Source organism: Anas platyrhynchos, chromosome 23 (genome assembly GCF_047663525.1).
Source record: "Anas platyrhynchos isolate ZD024472 breed Pekin duck chromosome 23, IASCAAS_PekinDuck_T2T, whole genome shotgun sequence".
Classification (NCBI taxonomy): domain Eukaryota; kingdom Metazoa; phylum Chordata; class Aves; order Anseriformes; family Anatidae; genus Anas; species Anas platyrhynchos.
Window position 1 is genome coordinate 2,749,979 of NC_092609.1, and position 12,600 is coordinate 2,762,578.

Consider the following 12,600-nt stretch of genomic DNA (forward strand, 5'->3'; position numbering starts at 1 on the left):
AGGTTATGAAATCATATAGTAGATAATGCGAGACTGGAAGAGGAGGGAAAGTGGTCTGAAGCATGCTGAAGTCACTGGAAATGCTTGTCTTGGCTGCAATGTGTTTTAGGTGAGGGTGTATCAGTGATGCTGTATTATTCCAACAGGGAAGGGGCATCGGGATTTTAGGATCAGAGCTTGGCCCTATTGTCCAGAACCTTGATGCAACCAAACGTTTAGATGTTTCATTTCTGCCATGGAATGAATGTAGCAAAGTTGATCATGGTGCATGCTTCTGACAAGGGCAATTCCCACCGTGTCTGAAGATCCAACAGATGAGGGTTTTTGTTTTGCAAGACTTATGCTGCTTCTGGAGTAAGTGTCAAGTCACATCAGTCTTCTTTATTGGGGGTGCTTCTCAGAAAATACATTGCAGTCACTCACGTGGCATAAACAGCTGTGAGGTTGGACCAGAACTTCTACAGCATTTCCTTGCACAGTCCATGCAAGACAGTAGTCCTGCAAGTGCTTCCACTTGGAAATCATCTTGCTTTGGAGAATTTCTATTTTTAGGAGTTTGTCTGAGTAAAATTATCACCAGCAGTGACATTTAGACTCTACCAACACTTTTGTTTTAATTCACAAACTCATTCCAATTCAAAAACTGTCCTCTACAGCCTTTTTTTCCCATATCTCCCAGAATGTGCCTCAAAATACCCTTCTGCTTAAACATCCTGAGCCATTAGGAATAGTTAGCAGAATGCTCACTTAATCTTCCTGCTGCAGTTAACAAAAAGTAAAAAGATATATTTACTTCTGCTTCCTTTCTCAGCCATTTTTTCACTGCAGAACAAACTTCTTAGAAGTGATTGCAGCAGATGATTTAGCAGTACGGCCAAATAGTCCCTGCTTGATTAAGATGGATGGTAGCTGTATTTGGAGCAATAGTAATTAAGGCTCCCATGGCAAGCAAAGAAAAATAACAAATTAATCTAATAAGAGCTTATGGGGAAACTTTTAAATTGAAAGGCATTCTTAAAATCCAAAATTCCTTAACACTAGTAAAATCTTAGTTTATTAAAGCTCAAAGGGTTATTAAAATCCAATAGCTTCCACTATTTCTTGTTTTTTTGTTTTTTTTTTTTTTTTGTTTTTTGTTTTTTTTGTTTTTTTTGTTTTGTGTGTGTGTGTGTGTTTTTTTTTTTTTTCTGGTATTTGTGTATTTTTATTTTTTTAATTTATCAAAAACGTTGCAGTAGTTTTCAACACAGAATAGATACTTTCAGTTAAATGACAACATTTCTTTAAAATGAACTATATTTGTAGTATATTTTAATTCTCTTTTGATGTCATGCATACAAGTGACAACGTGTCCTGTCACAGAAACCCTTCTACATTGCATCTTCTGTCTTGATCAGGAATTCCTTCGTGAAATAGACTGAAAATGAATACTGCCAGCTCTAATAAACATCACAAACATTACACGAGGTTGTTTTGCTCATGGCATTCTCAAGCTCTTTTTTATTGTACAAATTATTGCATAATTTGGTGCCTCAGTTTCCACGTGCGGAATGAGATGAAGGCAGCAGAAAGCATGTTTGCTGTTCAAACCACATAGACACAATCCCTGAACTATTACTTTTTTAACTATTTTTTTTTTTTTTTTTTAACTATTTCTCTACCCATTCTGTCCTTGTGCTCAGAGGTGAATAGTTAATGTCTGGTGGTCAGCAGCATTAATGTTATTGCTGCTCAGGTGTGACTGACAGAAAAAGCCCCAATGATTTAAGGGTGGGACTACTTTTAGAAGAGAGGTGGCTTGTTCAGCCTTTTAAAGTCCTTAAGATAATGTCTTTTATATCTATGATTGATTTATTTGATATTTATGCAGTTGGCAGTGGGATTTGAAATATAACATAAGCACTTCCTGAGATGTCAGTACTCCGATGTTAGTGGTCTGAACAAGGATGTAATTCATATCTGCAGGTGCTTACTCTGGTATCAAACACTTCAATAACATCATGCTTGTGGAATCCGGCACTCCCCAGTGTCCCATTTGTATCCTGATATGCCCACGTCTTTCCTATGTGTGTTTTTCTTTCTTAAGGAGCTCTCATTTCCTTCAATAGGATATGTTTTATTTCATCCTTTTTCCTGCATTTACTCATATTAATGTCACCGCATTCACTGGTAATAGCTCGGCTTGGAAATAACCCGTGTATCCCTGAAAACACTGGGCCTGAAATTTAATGCCTCTGATACTTTATTAAGAAAGAATAGATGCTTAAGTGAAGGGAGGTAATCACTTATTTTCGGACTCTAATTTGATCTAACTGGTTGAAAGGTGCATCGAGCATGCTCGACCACAGGCTGATGGCAGCCTCTGAGAGTCCTGGGATGAACATTTTCTGGGGCTTTTCTGCTAAATGGCCGTGCGGTTTGAAACTGGATGCTGACAGAGGGAAAAAACAAGACCATAGACACATCGTAGGCTTCTCTTATGAAAATCGATGTAGAAGGAAAATAACAGAAGCCAGATCATGGGCTCTCACTCATGAGTAAGGTCTGAGAAAGGATTTCATCATGGTGGTGAGATCAGCTGACGCTCCTGGAGCTGTATTTCCAGCTCTACAGCTGGTAGGGTGTTTTGCTTGCTCTTTGTGCCATGAAACCTTATCTTTCAGTAACTCCTTTCCTTTCTCCTAGTTTATTCCATTTATGAAATGTGTGCGTTTAGATCACAGCCTGTTTAAGGGATAGTTGCCACTTCACTGGCTTTGCAAAGCAAGGTTGCACCTTTTGGGGGATCTAAGAATAAAGTATTGTGTAAAGAAGTGCTTGTTAGCACTTCTTTGAAACTGCATTGTCCCTTCTTCTATCGCTTTGTAGACAACAGGCTTAATAAGGCTCCTGTCAACAGGGAAAAAGTATCTGACATGAGACTTGCCTAGGTTACAGAGTCTATTACTAAATATGACAGTGCGGGAGGGATCTCATTTCCGAAACTCCAAAATGCCAGAGCAATTTTTTTAGTTAGGATGCTTATTTTGGAGAAGCGTTTTGATTAAATACTCTGTAGTGTTCAGCGTATGAAATCTTTTTATTTCCTGTCATTATCTTGGTACAATCACAAGTGCCTTTTTTATTATTTTTATGGATGTGCTCATCAGCTGTAGCTTTTCCCATCCCTGTGGGAATTTCCCTGCCCTGAAAAGCTGAACTTCACAATATCTGGTAGAAAACTGAATTTTTTTCCCAGCTGGTTAGTAGTGCAGCACCAGAGTCTCTAGTTAATAGTGCTCTACTTGGGGAAATTTTACAAGCCATAATCTGTTTGAACAACTCACTTGGGCAAGTAGATGCTTAATTGTGAACTCTCCTAGGCGACTCATCTGGGAAATAGCAATGAACAGAAATGCTGCAGAATACAGGACCTTGCTTGCAACTTGACCCTTGACAAGGTCTGTGGTCTGTATGGATACATCTTACTGAAGTCAGCCTAAGTTTGAGGTTTGTTTGCAGCATAAAGCAGTATGTTCGTGTTTAGCTGGTGGAATAACCTCACGTTTACAATGGAAACAGACCCATTCATTTCTAGTGCCACAGCAGTAGCCTGGCAATGTCATGGATTTGTTCAGAGACAGTTTTACATTACACTGCACAAAAAGTGGGTTTCTTAAGAGAGAATCCTTGCCGTGTTAGGCAGACTTCACCTGAGCCTGCGTGTTTTGCTTTTGTGCTGTGTTTTTGATGTACATGACGGTACAAAGTGTGAATTAATCCAGGAGAAAATATGTCCTGTAAACAAGTTTGTGGCTCTCTTAGGATTTTCTGTCTGTCATTCAGCAAGCCGTGCGGTCCGTGCAGACACAACAACCGTCTTGTTCAGAAAGCACCACTTCAGCTCGACTTGTGCAGGTGCTCTGACCCAAAAGGTAACTTCTCCAACCTCATCTCATGGAAGATAGCGGTGCAATTACACCAAGCTGCATTATGGGCTGGTACAGTGAGAATGCCCTTATAAGATCTGAGGAGCACAATCTACTGGGGGTTATAAGATACTTAAAACCCCACAGATGGGGATCAGGAGAGGCATACAGTATGCGTGTTATTTCACTCTCACAGTTTATAAATAGCAAAAATGCAATTTCCTGCTTTCACTCGGGGCAGCTGCAAGTCACAGTGGCCTGTGGAAAATGGCCTGTTTGACTCACGATTAAGCCCAAGTGCCACATGCATCTTACCTGCTTCAGCCAAAGCTGCACTTCAGCAAACTGCTTAATATCTCTGCCTAGCTCAAATTTCCCCCTCCTTTACATCACCATGCAGCTTGGTTTTCCATATTAAATATTTTCTTCTGTGATCCTGCCTAAAAAATAGGTGGTTCTCTGCTACCAGCAGGTAGGGACAGGACATAACATAGCCCTATCATAAAGGAAGAAGAAACAAAACAAAACAAACATAAATTAATTTAATGTCCTCTCCAGCAGGTGGAAAAAGTCTGCCTGCCTGAATACATTCCTATTCTCCCTTCTATTTATCCTCTTCTTACTCTTTGGATTTTTTGCTTTTTTACTGGCAAAACTTCAGTTAATCTCTCCAGAGAAGTAAGTAAATGATGTTTTTTGGTTTGGTTTGGTTTGGTGTTGGTGGTAGTGGTGCTTGGTTGGTTGTTTTTTGTTGTTGTTTTTTTTTGTTTGTTTGTTTGTTTGTTTTTTTTTTTTTTTTTTTTAATATATATTTATATGTAGTCTTTCAAATGTCACAGAGCTTCTAATTCTGGAGGAGGACAAGTTTTCCCTTCACAGTTACTTACTGAATGTGCTGAAGGCAAGCAAAGAAATAAACAAGTAGAGAAATCAAACTTTCATGATTGCCAAGGGTGTGCACTTCCTCTGTGATGTGCTGCATAAAAGCCACACCTCAGAACAGTGAATCTCTGCAGACAAAAGCTTCTTAAAGATTTAGCAGTTACTATGCATAGAGCAAAAGCACACTGGGGCATGCTGGCTTCTCCTTTTCAGGCATTTAGCCAGGTCAAAGAGCAATGCACACGGAGAAATGTATCCACGTGCACAGAAATCAATACCATAATGATTCAATGACTTCAATGAACCACAGGTGGATTCCAAAAATCCACAGGTTAACTCTCCCTTTCACAACACAAGTGGCTGTAGATCCAGATATCCTGAAGCTGAGAAAGCAAAATTTTTTCCTGCCCAAATTTTTGTGGCTACGTGGCCCTGCATCTGCTGCTCACAGCCAGAGCCCCCCCTTCTTGCACAGGCCAGGAGGGCACTGAGCACACAGCAGCCGTGCTGTGGACTCGTGCATCACCTGTGGAGCTGCCTGGGCTCAGGTGCTCATCAGCACTAATTACAGGCTGCTCCTCAGCACTGGGGTAGGTGACACGGGGTTTTGCAGAGGATAAGTTCTCCAAGAAAATTTTCCCCTCAGATTACTTCTTATATTTACCTTTGCTCCACTTCTCTGATCTAACACGTGCATTTTTTATACCTGGAATGAGAAGCTGTGAGCTTCTGGTTGGGGGTGCTGTATGGGGTACAAATGGGCTGAGCAAACCTTGTTTTGTGCTTGGTGAATGGGATGTGGTATTGCTTTTTGAGTAAAAAACCCCACAACGTAGCTTTAGACAACAGTGACAATGCTTGTCTTCTTCCTGCAGTGGCTTTGCTCAGTGCTAGAAGTTGTCTGAAGCTCTTTGCCTGCCCTGGCTTTGTGGTTTTTAATGAATTTTATCCATTGAAGTGAGTTTCCTGACTAAATGATGTCTGGAAAAAAAAAAAAATGACCCTATTCTGATAACTGGCTCACCTTTACCCTACTGTGAGTTTCAGTTGTTTTCATCAGGCTGCTTGAGCTCCTCTCCTTCTTGGAAGGTTGTAGAGCGACTGAAGTTTCATTGGAGTGGAAAAACTGCCCTGTGAAACACTCTTAGATACTATTCACAGCTGTGATGACCTCAGGGGTGTCTCAGTAGCACCTTGACTCTGCAGGTAGGAGAGCTATTGGGATGTTTGGTCAGTGAAGATAAAAGCCTAACAAGAAATTGGAGTTCTGGGCTTTGAGGACCGTAGAGGACTTATTTTTGCTTGTGCAGTGCACATGGTTTGTAAAAGAACAAAAAGAAAGGCTTGTTCCTGATTTGGGTTTTAGTGTAAGACCTGGGCAGATTAGATATTATTGATTTTTGTGCACGCTTCTGGGTGTGAGGTGAGCTGAATTCGGGCAACTGTCTTGTCTTCCTGTCTCCTCCCCATTTGTGCTGCAAGTCCCCAGCTGCAAAAGGGGTCTGATACCTCTGGCTTCAGGTACCTGGTGCCTGGCATTTTGATGGGGAGGGAAGCAGGCAGCTAAACATCTTAGAAAGACCAATTAAAATAAAGCCATAGCTAAACAATTATCTGCATCTTGGAAGTCAAATAATTAAATAGGCAGCTCAGCACCAGGCTGATCCGATATTACACAATTGCTAACTCCAAATATTGCCTGCGAACAGCTGTTAGCATGTTCCTGTCCTTAATCCTCTGCATTTGCAGGAGCCAGGTACTAATAAACAGCAACCACCTTTTGAGGAAAGAGTCTGATTTAACTACAGCATGGACAATATCTGTGGAACCTCTGAAAGCCTGCAGATACCAAAGGAGAGAAGCAGAGGAGGCTTTATTTCCCAAACTGATTTGTAATGACGTGCAAACCTAGATGTCCCAGGTGAATCAACTTCAAAGGCCTCGGTGTGCTCCCAGACCTGTAAGGACAGATATTTGGGGTATTTTGCCTCTTCTACATGGGCACAGACAATTCATGAGTACACATTTTCTTGTCTTGTTTGCAGTACCAAGCCCTGAGCAATCTGTTGTGTTGCATCTTCCTACAGGTGTTCACTTCCTGCACGTGTTCACTTCTTACCTTTGGTTCTCTCTGCATCAGATGTTTAGAACAAAAGTTGGGAGGTACTTCCCTTACATTCATTTTCTTCCATCACCCTGAGGCATGCAGACGCACTCCTGCAGCAGATTTTGGCAGGGTGGTTTCACCCTGATTTGTATTGATGGAGCAAAAGAGCCAAAAAATCAGACACTGAGTAGAAATGTAGAAGACATAGCTCTGGCCCTACTGTCTCCCTGTACTCTTAACAGGCATAATCTGATGCTCCTTGTATCCATAGTTTAGTTCAGCTTCTGAAAGCTGCAGAGTTGTCTTGGTAGGGTGCTTTCCTCAGACTAATTAGCCACCCTGTCTAATAGGTATATCAGCCTGAGCAGACTGCTGGGCTAGGGGGACTGAACTGCTGCCTGGGAAAGGGCTGAGGCTTAGGGCTAGTTCAGGTGTCTGCAGGCAGTTGGTGCATCATGCCACATGGACATAATGTTGGTGACATTGTCGAGTTTCTTCCTTTCTGTGCATCCATTTTCCCTTTTACCCTTTGCCTATTTCATTCCTAGTCCCGTAATGCCTTAAACATGTGCTTAACTTCATGCAGTGTGCATAGCCCTATTGACATGCATAAATCTTGTGAGAACAGGGCTTAACGTGTGCATCAGTAAATTTATTCCATGTATAAACTCAAGTACATGGGTAAATTTTCACAGGATAGGTGCCTCGGATGCAGGGCAGGACGTTCTTTCACTGTGTGCCTGGGCAGTGCAATTTATCGTAACAGGGAACAAAACACACCCGTCAATGAGTGCAAGGTGTCTGCCAGCACAAACCCAGTTGCCTTAAATTGCAAAGGTGGAAGTAATCTTTGAGGGTGGGGAGGGGTGGAGGGGAATGAAAAGTTATTAAAAGCAGAAGAGAGCTCAAGGAACCCAACTTCGTTTCATTCTTATGAAGAAGCTTGGAATACAATAGGGAAAAAGCATTGGGAGTAATTATCCAAAATGGGTGGCATAAATCCGAGCAGAAAGTAATACATCAGTTTTAAAGCTACTCATTTCAAACTGTGAGTTAGATTTATTTGACCTGCATTTGGGAGCAAATATTAATGAAAGGGCGAAGGCAGCTTATGGCTCTTTCAGTTCTTTCATTTCCCACTAGATGTCTCCGGTGTAAAAACTAATTATGAATGTTCTTGATTTAATTTGGAAAAAAAATTGGATGAAGCTTTTTTTTTTTATTATTTCTTTTAAAGTCTTGTGCTATTGTGCAGTATGCAGCTTAACCCTTGATCTTTCTTCAGTAACTACTTCAGCTTCAAGTATGACAAGAGGCCACTTAGAAATGATGCAGTTAATGGAATGCTTTTTTTTTTTTTTTTTAATAAAAAGTTGTCCAAGTATTATAAGAATCAAATCTTTATTCCCAGTGATTATTGTGCTGGTACCTGTAACATGTAACTTATCTCCCAGCTCTGATGACACACGTTCAGTAGTCTGTGAAACTTCCCACTTTATTTATCACCATGTTGGCGTGCTGTGTCGGTACTAGGATCTCTTGGAATTACTTCTTTCAAGAACAGTTTTATAAGAATGGATGTTCTGGTTGAATCTGCAGAAGTGGTTTCTTTTGTGTCACTCACTATTTGTTAAAATTAATGGGGCTTTAAATAGATACAAGGATACACTGATGTGGATCTCCCCACTGAAAGCTTCAACCCAGAAAAAAAAGCAGCATGGCTGTTGGCCTTGTTCTGTTGCCTGATGGTGAGAAACCAGTAGAAATATATGCAGTGGGGGAGGATTTGGGGTAACAGTGGTTTGGTAAGGTAGAATCATTGAGCTGTTCATACTTCATTTGAAACAACTGGAAAAAAATTGATTGATCATTCTTTTTTTTTTTTTTTCTTAATTTTGAAGCATGGATTTTGGTGCTGTGTGTTATTTTTAGCCCACTGCTGTCTGATGACTATGTAGGTACAGAGGATTGGACTGATTATGCTTGGAACAAGCGAAAACCCATCTTCACGTTTGCCCTTTCAGAGGTAAGGATCCAAATCAAAGCATCAAGCCATGACTGCAGTAAGTTGTGCAATCCTTGTACACCTGCATTTATACACTGTTCTGCCACTGTAGAAGCTTTTTCCTAGTCCAAATTCACAGATTGTCAGTCTGTGTTCGAGTGCGAAATTTGTCCTTTGATTTTGGCCTGTAATGAGGATTTGCATTTTTAGGGATGGTCTTTAAGCTTGCTGTATTTTAGAAATACTCTGCTGAAATGTTTCCATTAGCAGTGAAGGTGCTCGCATAGCTGGCAATTCATTGTCCTTATGTCCATTATCATGTTCAGCAGAAGATTTAGGCTTGCACAAGCTACCTCTGGAAAACCTCATGTTTGTTTCTTTCCTGCACCTTTTCAGCCTTTTTCCTAGAAGCCTGTGTGATAGCTGCAGTTTTGAGGAAGACCACTGCAGCTAACAGTTTGTTAATGTCAGAACGAGGACTGGAGCTCAGCTATCACCAAGGCCCTTGCCAGGCCCTAGCAGGTTGGTGACAGCTCCTCTAATGGAATGCAGGGATGTACAAATTCAACAGCTGTTTTATTGTCCTCTCCAGCCCTCTCTTACTCTCGGCTACGTTCTCCCAAGATAGACATGCCATTAAACACAGTGTAATCACTGGCACAGCAGGTGTATCGAGATACAGACATCCAGGAATGTTTTAAATAAAAGGCATGAGTAATAATAATAATAATATAAGAAAGCAAACAACAACAACAACAAAAAGCACCACTGCCAGTCACCATAAGAAAAGGTATCCATTGGGAAATTAATAATTGCCCTCTGTGGACTACATAGCATATGCTGGCTGCATCCTTCTGCCATTTTCATTTTAAAATGTTGAAGTTAAATTATAGCGTTATAAGGAAACACGCTTTAAAACCTGTGCTTAAAGGTACATATGTAACAACAATCTAAACTGAAATGTCTTCATAGCACTATATAAATACGTGGCTATATATATGGATAGCAGAAATGGATAGCAGGACAAAAAAAAAAGAGCCACAAAGAGCCATAAATATACTTTTCCAATTAATAACAGTGAACCACACGCAAACATTTCAAAAGAGTCAATGACATTTTTCTGATCACTTTATTTTCCTTGGCTGTTCATGCTACTGGATGCAATTTGTAGTGAATGAATGAATGGCCAATTCTGTTTTAAGTATCTCAAGGTTGATTTCCCAAAATGGTCAGGAAAGAGACTTTCTGTCCCACCTAACTGCTGTAGGGAGGTGATACAGAATAAATTGCACACAGTCAGCCTAAAACACCACCAGCAGGGACCTGTCCTTTTGCTTTTTCACTTGCTCAAACTTACATATTACTTTCTTTCACTTTTTATTGTTATTCTGCTTTACTGTATTGTGTTTCGGACCGAACCCTGCTCTTCAGTCGAGCCTTTCAGTGTCACGGTAAGGTAGTCACAGGTCTCAACACTTGCATTATGCGCTGCTGGGAGAGCAGAGGACTCTGTGTGCGTCTCTTCTCTCTATAGCACCTCGCAGAGTCCCCAGGCTTGACAGGAGTCTGTGGGCACTATTATAATTAGATAATAGAATAATTTCATATGCAATTGAAAGTGCTGCAGGGAAAGAAGAGGGGTATTTAGGAAAGTAGATTGTAATTACTTGAGCTGGAATTTGGCCAGGATACAGAGGTTAGTCTTGCAAAGAGTGCCGAGGGACCTTCAATGAACACAACTAGTTAGGATCTCAGTTAGACTTCTCATTTAGAAGATGCAGCCCTCCCAGCCTGGTGCCCCACAGTGTACTCATTCAGGACTGAATCAGAGCTGCCACAAAAAGCCACAAGCAATTTTTCGTGATAAAGGTAAAAAGGAAATGGAGGTGACTGGGAATCATTTCTTTCAGCCCCAAATTGTCCTTGGCATTTTTTCCAACATTTTGCACATGAAACAAAATATTTGATTCAACATAGAATAGTGTGGGAGAGAAGCACATCTGTGCTGAAGGGAGCTGAATTTTAAGTCCAGTGGTTAAAGTGATTCTATGGTCTAGTGAAGAACCTCAAAAAATGGGAATTTGGCAGCCTTTTCAGTGGAAGATGAGCACAAGCCCTGTGTGGCCTAATAGAAAATCCCAGTGTAAAATCTGAGCCCAAATCAGCCCAAGCAGTCCCTAACGATTCTGTTTTTGGTCGGGGAGAAGATGCTGGTATCACTGAGGGTACTCTGACTTGCCCTCTCTGGAAAGGACCCTTCTTATTTTCATCTTTACTGCTAGTCAAAAAGATATATATTCTCCAAATAATAGCAGTTTCCTTGTGCTGGAGTTATAGTGGCTTTGTGATACAATAAACAGCACCCTGTCATAAGTCTTGTATAAAAAATGGCCTGACATTTCTTTAAAAGTAAAGAGAAACACTACTGCAGTGATGACCTCTGTGCAAGGTCACAGATGTTTTGCATGGTGGGGGAAACTATGGTTACATACTTATACGCTAGGATATATTGCTTACTTTTCACAAAGCATTTTCCTGAGAAATTACAGTACATTAAAAACCGTCGGGTGAGCTCCACTCAGCCTTTTAGTGCTCATTTTTTAAATGATACAAAACAGAATAAATATAGCTGGGTGGGTTGCTGATGGTTTGTTCCCCTTTCATTTCACTCACTTTGCACTTTAAAAAAAAAAAAAAAGTCTTTAAATGCCTAACGCTCCAAATTGGACGGCGTTTTGAAGAATAACAATGGAGCAGGTTTTGCGAAGGTTTTTAATGCAGCAGAAGTTTGGAGAACTGCCTAAATGTTTGGATATTTATCAGGACATCTGCAGAAATTGCATTGGAGATCTCGCCACAGTAGTTTACTTATTAGATTTCTTGTACTTAGCAGCATGTGGGAAGTCTACTGGTGGAACTTACCGCCACCAGCCACTGCTGAAGTGCTCTTTGGTGTGCACAAAACCCGGGTTAAAGGTTTGAGGTTTATATCCTGCAGTGGTGTAAACTGAGCAACCTGATTCAAGTGAGCTATTTCATTTGATGCTGATAGATCCAGTGGTGCATTTGACCCCTGTATATATTGGATGCATCATCAACGAGGAACTCGCTACGGTCAGAACAAAAAACATTTCCCTGAGGACTTTTTACTTTGTGGTCCACTCCCTCGAGATGCTGTGCAGCTGGGTTCCTACTCCTGTGTCAGCTGAGGGTGACAGAACTCCCTGAGCTCAGGGCATAGTGAAAACCTTGCTGATTTACCAACTGAAAATGTTCCTGGACACATTGGTCACGTGGAAATAAGCAAGCCAGGAATCCAACACATCCTAGCAAAGTAAGGATTCTGACCGATGAATTTTACTTGAAATAGCTGTGACAATTCCCTTTTCAAACTGTCTGGTTTTAGGTATTAGGGTTATCCAAAATCATTGAGGGTTATATTAATACAGTGAGATGAAAACGACATCCGTTCAACAGCTGTTCCATGAGCATTTGGGGAGCTCTATAACAAGACCAAGAACTAGGTCTGAGGTCAGGAACCCTTTCCAGAAGTTAGAGCCCAGGTTGCCAAACACCATCTGAAAGGCAAACAAGTATAAATGAAGATTTTGGTTATTTATCCAGCTCAACTTTCTCCATGGGACACATTTAGCTGTAATACAGCAGCACCATTTTTATCTTTCTAGTTCTACAGCTGG